We start from the raw sequence: 9,741 nt of genomic DNA, 5'->3' as shown, positions 1-9,741 counted from the left end.
TTCTTAGCACCTATCTCTCCCCATTCATTGTAGAGGAGCCTAGGCACCTATCTCAGGCTTTGTGGATCCCAGGCTTGTTCCTGTGATTTTCTAGGCACCTAAAAGTTAGGCATTGTGATGCACAGCATTGCAACACCTAAGTCCCTTTATGTCAGGGTGGTCACTTTTAGTTTCTTAAATCAGTGCAAACTAGTCTATCCAATTTCACCCTCAATGGGTGGGGAGAGGCTCCTCCAGACTTGTTAGCTGCTGAGGGATTTGTAGTGACCTTAATCCCTGCAGGAAACCTCTGTAACTCCCCAAGGAGCCAGAATACAATTCCTACATTTATAAAGTTGATACAATAGTCTTTGAATATTCCATGTGTCCATAATATCTGTCACAGTTATATCATGTATTTTTCTTATTTTCTTACATATTCAATTTATATTTTTTATTGGAAGCAGGGGTAGTCCCCACTCTGCTCTGAACAAAATGTACACACACTAGGCTAGACCCTCAGTTGTGCCCCCCATCAGATGTAGGCGGTATGGAGTGGGCATAGCAGGGTAGCAGAAAGAACTGCTACAGTTTGTGTAACTTAGAGGAGCCCTTAGGCATTAAGTGTTCCAATGACTAGAGCCATCTTACCCATAACCCACACCTTCCTTAGCTGCAATGAGTTGGGTGAACTTGTAGGAGTAAAATAAAAGCCGACCCAAACTTTCATCCAGAACCCTTTTTGAAATGCAAAACACTGTGGTTAATCCTTTCAAACTCATTGTTTCAGTTTTCATGACTGCCCATTCAGGTTCTGAATCAGAACTTGGCTACTCTTTTTTTGACTCACCAGAAACAGGAATTTGTAGAAATCTTGCAAGAAACCCTGTTATAATATTTACAGCCTACTCTCTCAATCTTAAGAAGTTGTGGTAACTCAGATAAGCATCTGTTGATTTCCACTGCGAAAAAAACCCTTTGATATACCACTATCACTAATTCAAGCTTCTTTTCATTCTAAATGACCATTTCCTCAATAAAATCCCAATTCAGCTTCTTAGTTATGCCCAGAGCACTCTACAGTTAGTGTCAGGGAGCTTTCCAGGATTGGCACATGTTAATGTGAACCCTCTCTTTCCTTTTGCAAGTTGGAAAAAATCCCTTTAATGATGCTCCTGGAACACACAAATGGAGAAACAAGTTCCAAGGTAAGTACCAAAGTGGGATTTACATATGATACGGTGTTGGATTATCAATGAGCCAGTGAAACAGCTTGATTTTTTTTTAACTGTAACAAAAATGAAAATTGTAGTTTCCAAGTCCCAAATTCTACCCTCAGCTGCTTCAGCATAACTATCAGTAGCATCAATGGACTTGAGTATATTTATGTAATGGCAGAAAGTTTCACCAAGAAAAGACAAGAAATTCACATTTTAAAAACTTTTTTAGGTTGGGTAAGAATTATTTCAAAATATTTATGAAGCACTGTATAACAGTGAAGTCCAGGAGAAGAGTAGAATACAACACTCATCTAGAATGGCAACCAGAATAGTCAGGATTTAGCATGTTTCTTTCACACTCAGAAGAGGCTTGACAAAAAATATTAGTATTCCAAATATGCCAACGGAGTGAGCCAATTTCATGGATTCAGAGTGTATAAGGCCAGAAGGAGCCACTGTGATCATCTAGTCTGACCTCCTGTATAACACAGGCCATACAACTTTTCTAAATTAATTCCTATTTGAACTAGATCACATCCTTTAGAAAAATATCCAATCTTAATTTAAAAATTGCCAGTGGCAGTGCAGTTAGACTTGCAGATCAAAAGAGCCAGGTTTAATATCATACATATTAGAGATGGTAAACAGGACAGGGTTTTGATATTACCCAAGATAGGCATCCATAAATACAAGTCAGAGCCTAAAATATCTACTTTGGTGTAGCCATTGGCAATTCAGAACTGTAATTATCATAAATAGCCAGCGGATGTCATTTGCTTTGTAAGCCAATACAGCTGAAGGCGTATGTCTCTGGCACTGAAACACTTTGATTATTAGCACATTGGGGACAGGATTTTCTTACAGCTAGGAATACATTTCTAGGAATGTACAGGAATTAGATAAAAACCCAATTATATTATTGAAAATTGGAGCTCTGCACCTAATTTCCCCATGCACCATATGGAACATTTACTCTTTAGCTGTAGTGCAATATTTGTGAGTGCTTAGCAACGTTAGTAAGCTACTTGAAAATGATTGTTAAAGTCAAAGAGGCGCACACGGCTTGAGTTCTATTACAAACTTGGATGGAGGATCTAATTCCTGCTCCCACTAGCTGTCAGTGCTATTGACTCCAATGGAAGCAGAATGAGTCCCCGAAGCGCTGTAGAATAAGGCATTTAAAAATAAGTAGTCAGTGCTAAAATGATCTATTAATAAAACTATTACAGCGAAATAAGACACACATTTCCTTCTACAAGATGCAGTTTCAATTCAGGGGTGTTAAAATTCAGTGTTAAACCAAGAAACCCAGTCAGCAAAGCACTTAAACACATGCTTAAGTACCACTGAAATTAAACATGTGCTTAAGAGCTTTGCTGAATCAACATCTAAATGGCTAAATACTGCAATACCTGTTTTCACAACTACCAATACGGATGCCATGCTCTCCTTCCCACACATACTTATACCTGTAAATAAACACCTCTAAATTTGCTGTCTTGAATTTGTACCCTCTGGGTTTTCGGTTCTATTTGGCTTATTTTCCATGTGTAAGGAATAGGACAAACCATCACAAATGCAGAAGAAGCTAGTTACAAATAGCTCTTTCAGGCAGAACTTTCAGTATTTTAAACTTCTGCTGGTTTCTGAACCATGAGTTAGTTTAACCCTATTTCTATGACTCAAATGTGAACAACTAGTTTATATATCCTTTCTTTCTATACTGAGGGCATTCTTATATAACCATCTTTAACAGTAGAATTCATATCACACTCTACAAGAAAATCCTTATCTTAAATAGCTTCATGAGTTTGTAGATTCTACAGGGGAGGAATACATTTTCTGCGCCCAACTTCTTATATAAAGCTGTAGCCTGTCTGGACTTTATTAGACATGATGTTTGGAGCTTCTCTTTTAAATAGATGATATAGCTCTCTTAACATATGTTATCATACTGTGACAACATTACTAAATTATACCTTTATTACCAGACACTGAAGACAAATTATGAAAATTATGGAGAATCTTACAGATCCTTGTGAAGGGTGCTTTATATGCTGCACAATGATTTCCTAACAAACTGTTACTTAACTTTTGCTTCTTTTCTAACAGTGTAGACACTGTGTGATCGCACAGTGAAAAAATCTGCAAGTGTGAGCACTGAAAGCCGCTGCTGGAAAAACAAATGGAAATCATAATGAGTGCTGGAATCATCACTCAGAAACAGAACAATTCTGGGAGAAGGTAAAAGAACCTACGTTAGCTTTGGGTCTAGGATGTTATGTCCAGAGCAATACTGGGGGCATTAGCCACCCAAAGCAGGTCAGATAGTGATAGAGCCTGAGAGACAGGAACACATGCTTGGCATCCTTTTATTTTTGCTTAACGGGAAAGTCACCTAGAACTGAAGCGCATAGGAGCCACACACTGTCAGAAGTAGTAGCAAGCACTCAGCAAGGTTGATTGATCAGGAATGAGAAAACTTTTAGTTCCTGTTGAGGGAGCTATCTCAGAAAGGTCAATTAGACGTGTCTGGACTTAATCCAGATGACATGGATCTATAGGGACACTTTAATACCATGGGGTTCTGTGCACTTGCAAACAGCTGCTTTGATTCACCCTACATGTGACCAGGTAGAATGATCCCACACTTTAGAGTCTGTTGGTCTCATTCTCCATCATATTTATAACAGTTTTTCACAGGTGTGGTTCCACTTATTTCAACAGGGTGGAAAATCAGGCCCAGTTTTATATATTTGTAAAGTGCTTTAGGATCCTCTAAGATTAAAGGTGCAATGTAAATATAAGATAGATAAGCATGGTGATTCTGAGCAGTACCTACTGGTTGCTCAATTTGTTGCCTGTGCCGTCCCAGCACTGAAATGATTTATCTGAGAATGCTTTGCAATAAATTCAGGATGAAAGCACTATAAAAAAATCACATTTTATGCTAAACATGTAATAATTTATATAACTATTAAACAGCAAAGTTCTTATTGCTAAAGTACAATAATGTAGCTTTTTTAATTGTATCAATTATTTTGATAAAATGTTATCATGACTTCACAATTATCAGCCACTATTTTATAGTGCCATCAAAATTTGCAATAGAATTATTTAGATTGTAAGCTGTTACACAGGGACTTTCTACTACTACTGTATATGTACAGGGCTCTGTTCTTGTCTGATCTTTAGGCACTTTAATAAACATTATGATGATTGTGATTATTAATAATAAGATGCTGAAAATGGGATGGCATGCAAATTATAATAGAAATTACACATTCCATTTTCAACCACAAACACTAAACTACTTTAGTTTGAACCATATTACTAGAATATAGAAAAGAGATTAATTTAATTTAACCTATTAGAAAGAGCTGTTTTAATGTTTGTGGCTAAGATTTTCCAAATAGGAGCCTAAAGCAAGGATCCTAAATCCATATTTAAGCACCTAAATTAGTGGCCTGCTTTTCCTCAATGGGAATTGTGGAGTACTTGGCACTTCTGAAAATCATCTTAAGGAGCAGTGCATTGCTGTGCTGTCCCCAGTCAGCTTGGGAAGAAGACTGAGAGTCAGGGACTTGCTTGCCCACTATTCCAAAGAGGGAGTAAAATGTGCTCTATCTATACCTGGAGCAACCAATGCTCTCTGATGTATTGCACAGTTATGCTGCTGAACATGTTATCAAGGTTCTTCCCTGTTCCCGACCCCTGCCAACCACCTGTGAGGAGGAGGAGAAGCAGCAGATAACTCCATCATTTGTGGATCTTCCTTCTCCTCTTGCTGCCCATGATATAAGTCTATGTGAGAGCCTTGTACCCCCTTATACCTTTTTGCTGCTGCACTAGCAAGGCCATGATTTGGCCCTTAGGCTTTTGCACTGACCAGCTGGATGCTGTTTTCTTTCAACATGGATAAGGAATTAAGTCTTCAAATCGGGATGTATGAGAGAAAGACTACTGAACTATGGTGGCATATAGAGTCACAGACTGCTTTTGATCCATACATAGAGCTCCCATTGACATCTTTGGGAGTTCCCAGTGTGCAGCAAGGGAGATATATGGGCAACATTTATCAAGGAACAAGGTGGTGATGATAAAGTGAAGTACTTTGTAATTATGATAGTTACAGTTATATGGCAGAATGGTATTTCTAAGAACCAGGGGGGAAAAAGAAGTTAGAACAGGGGACTGCGATGGGAATGAGGACTCCTGGGCTCAATTCCCAGATCTGCCACTGTCTGACCTTGAGCAAATCACTTGTGCCAAAACTTTCAAAAGTGTCCACTAACCTAGCAAGCCCATTTTGAGACACCTAGGCTCTTGTTATAAGATGGGAAAAATTCACAACTCTCATCCACTTCAAGAAGAGTTTCACGACTCTGCACCTCTGCAAGTCAGATGCCAGGCAACTTAAGCAGAGCACCTAAAAGTTCAGTCACCCAAATTTAATGTACACTTTTGACAATGTTAGCATCATCATCTCTATACCTCAGTACATGTGTCTGCAAAATGCTCCTGATACTTCAGAGAGATGTTATGAAGCTTAATTAGTGTTTGTTAAACACTTTGCACTTGTCTGATTTTCTTCTAAAGATCTACAAAGTATGTTATCATAAGCATATTTGGAAAGTGGTGCTTAGCAAAGACGTTTTTTACAGAGATGCTTTGAAACACAGCACAAGTTACCCATTTATACAGGTTTCAGAGTAACAGCCATGCTCAGGCATTGGCACCCTGACAGCAGGATTGTCTGGCTATGTAGACTCCCTCCTCAGGCCCTATGCTACCAGCACTCCCAGCTACCTTCAAGACACCACTGACTTCCTGAGGAAACTACAATCCATCGGTAATCTTAATCGCAAGAACTCCCCTTGGGTGGAAGGTTGGAGGACTGCTTCTCCAGAATCCATGTTAGGGTTGGGGTTAATTCTGTATGCATCCGATGAAGGGAGCTGTAGCTCACAAAAGCTTATGCTGAAATAAATTGGTTAGTCTCTAAGGTGTCACAAGTACTCCTTTTCCATTTACACAATAATTCTAGTGTTAATTGCTTGGTAACTTGATATTACTATAACATAAGATATTGATATTTATAAATCAGGTCAGCTTGTATTTACTGGAGTTAATTTTATGAATCTGAGCCTATTCGTTTTAAGTTTCATTTGTATAACTTCACTTGTCAGTGGATTTTATTTTATAAGATCAAAATTTAAAACTTGTGCTTTTGATGTGTGTACAAGAATTTATGACATCCCTGAAGACTGACGCTCAGCTTGTACATAGAATAAATAAGTTAGAGTCAAAGTTTAAGGCCAGAAGGACTATCAAATCATCTATTCTGACCTCCTGTGTATCACAGGCCAATAACCACCACATAATCACCCCTGTACCAAGCCCAACAACCAGAATTAGACCAAAATATTACAGCCTACAGCAGTGTTTCCCAAACTTTTTTGGCCATGGAACACTTTTAGCCTATTATGGAACACTTATAATATTATTTTGTAGTGGTCTGGTTTTCAAATAAAAAATTGCATTATTTATGCTCAAATATATTTTATTTATAAAACCAAGCAAAAATACAAATTTAAAATAACTTGAACTAACAATTTCTAACTGGAAAGTGCGTATGAAGTAGTACAAAAATCAAGTGCAAGAGTCAAAATTTAAAACAGTGTTCTACTTTTAAAAAACTGTTTTTATATATACACAAACACCAAACAAATTAGATTTTTACTATGAAAATCTATTTTTATAAACAGAAATACAAATTTCGATTTAATGGGATTGGTGTTTCTGCATTTTTCTATCACAAATTTGCTTAATATTAGGAATAATGCTGGAAAGTTGAATCCTCATGTGAGGCGCAGCATCAAGTCTATTCCTGTATTTGGTTTTTGTTGCAGTATAATATGAAAATCCCATCTCACACAAATAAGTTGTAGCAAAAGAAAGGAGCACTCAAACTGCACGTTTAGCCACATTAGGGTACTCTTCTATTAGGCTGCTCCAAAAATTATTCAGCAGAAGATCCTTAAACTTTTGTTTCCAATCAGAATCAGAAATTAAGTCAATTAGGCTTTCATAATCGTGTGCAGTAAAGCCTACTGGTTTGGCTGTAATTACAAATGGATTTTGAACCCAAGCATTATCATCAGTAGTTGTAGGAAAATATTATAATAAAGAGGCCTGCAAGTCACATAAGTGCTGTAAAATGGTGCTGGAAACTTCTTTATGGACTGTAGAATTTATTTCAGTCAGAAATTCATGTAGTGTAGGGAAGCAGTCCAAGTTATTCCGTTCTACAGAAGATGCCCAGAATTCCAGTTTCTTTTTTAATGACGAAATTTTATCATTGTAGTAAAAATGGTCACAATCTTTCCTTGCAGCAACAGATTAATTTCATTTAATTTTGCAAAAATATCTGCAAGATACGCAAGTCTCATTAGCCACAAGGAATTTGTCAGACAATCATTAAATTTTCATCCTGAATTATCTGAAGTGAAGAATACCAGTAGTTCACTACGAAGCTCAAAAAGCCTCACAAGCACTTTTCCTCTGGATAGCCACCTCACTTCGTATGTAAAAGAAGTGTTTTGTGCTGACTACCCATTTCCTTGCACAAAATTTTAAATAACCTGGATTGAAGTGGTCGAGATTTGACAAAATTGATAATTTGTACTGCTTCATTGAGCACAATTTTCAGATATGCTGGTATTTTTTTAACTGCAAGTGCTTGTCTGTGTAGAACACAATGGCTCTTAGTGCTTTCTGGTGCCACACTTATGATTCGTGTTACAGCTCCCTTAATCTTCCCAATCATTGCCTGAGCACCATCAGTACATGCATCAATACATTTTCCCCAACTAATTTCATGCTTTCTGATCAAATTGTTGATGCAGTTGAATATTTCTTCTCCAGTCGTGTAGCTTTGCAGAGATTCACATAAGAGCAGGTCCTCTTCAATAATATTATTAAATCTATATCTATATGTATAGTAGCACAGCAAGTCCTGAAATGTCAGTGGACTCATCTAGCTGCAATGAATACTAGTGGCAAATTTTCAGTCGGCAAACTAGCTCTTTTTCTATGTCATCGGCAAGATCTTTAATACGGCATGCAACAGTATTATTTGACAACTGTACAGCATCAATTTTTTTACCAGACTGCTCGCTCAACATGCACATTACAATATCTTTCGCACAAGGCTTGATAAGCATTTCTCCAATACTGTGAGCTTCTCTGGCAAGCGCTATATGGTAACTTACTAGATAAGATGCCTCTGTTGCACTTTCGTTTTCTGTTTTAGCAATTTTAATCATTGAAAGTTTACAATTTCCAAGTGAGTCACGCTGCCTCTTGAAAAAACTTATATCTTTGTCTTTGTATTCAGCATGCTTGGTTTCCAAATGCCTATGAAGTTTAGCAGGAGCCAATGAACTATTTTCTAGTATTTTGTTGCACATGATGCACTGCGCATCAGGAACATCTTTATTTCCAACACACGTAAAACCGAAAGACAAATAACTTTCATCATACTTTCGTTTTGGTCTTTTAACACCTGCTTCTTCTTGTTTTTTTATATACTTCGGTGGAAATTCTTTCACCTTGGATAATGCACTAGTACTAACAGATTTTTCAGCAACAAAAGACTGCAATTGTTCATTCTCACTTTGAAGTGTCACAATATTTTGCTCGTTTATTTCGGCCACAGTTGGAGTACCAGAAGAACTTGCTTTTCCTTTCGAAGTTCCTTCTTTAAGCCACAAATCCATGGTGATTAGGTTTAGTAATAATATTTAGAAATACTGATTTTTGTCAAATTTTGTTTGTCACAAATATTTATATTGTTTCGAGTGAAGCTAGTTTAGTTGTGCTTATCGCACACATGGTAAAGACCCACCGGTTTGAACGTGTTGAGTGAATATGTTATATTCAACATGGCGTAAAGAGAATGGTGTGTGCACATCGCTGCAGTTTGCGCAGCCTCAAGCAAAAGGGGTACTACGTCACTAACTGAAACGTGCCCGAAAGGGGTAGACGTCAACATGCTTGCGTGCCACGTTTTCTTTACACCATGATATTCACGGAACACCTATTCACATTGTGTGGAACACCAGTGTTCCGTGGAACACAATTTGGGAAACGCTGGCCTACAGGAAACTAGACTATTATGTGCCACAGGCAGAGAACAAGGGAAGCCAAGATGGACCAATTCCTGAGGCCTCTGCAACGTCAGGGAATTAATTTAGTGAGATATACTCTGATGATCCTAGCAAGTGATCAGCACCCCATGCTGCAGCGGAAGGTGAAAAAAAACCCCATGTCTCTGTCCAGCTGGTTTTGGGGAAAATTCCAACTAAATATGGTGATCAGTTAGACCCCAAGCATGTGAGCAAGACTCACCAGCCAAGCATCTGAGAAAGAGAATTCTCACTACTACCTGGGGTGACCAGACAGCAAATGTAAAAAATTGGGACAGGGGGAGCCTATATAAGAAAAAGACCCCCAAATTGGGACTCTCCCTATAAAATCG

The 9,741-nt window shown here is 37.9% G+C and overlaps 1 pseudogene; it reads right to left on the bottom strand.

Annotated features, from left to right (window-relative positions):
• Window positions 1-6,983: 6,983 nt before the first annotated feature.
• On the bottom strand, window positions 6,984-8,980 carry LOC144265376 (zinc finger BED domain-containing protein 5-like; annotated as a pseudogene).
• Between the last annotated feature and the right edge of the window lie 761 nt (window positions 8,981-9,741).

Source organism: Eretmochelys imbricata, chromosome 5 (assembly GCF_965152235.1).
Source record: "Eretmochelys imbricata isolate rEreImb1 chromosome 5, rEreImb1.hap1, whole genome shotgun sequence".
Classification (NCBI taxonomy): domain Eukaryota; kingdom Metazoa; phylum Chordata; order Testudines; family Cheloniidae; genus Eretmochelys; species Eretmochelys imbricata.
Note: the sequence above shows the minus strand (reverse complement) of the source record. Positions and strands in the feature narration are given on the sequence as shown.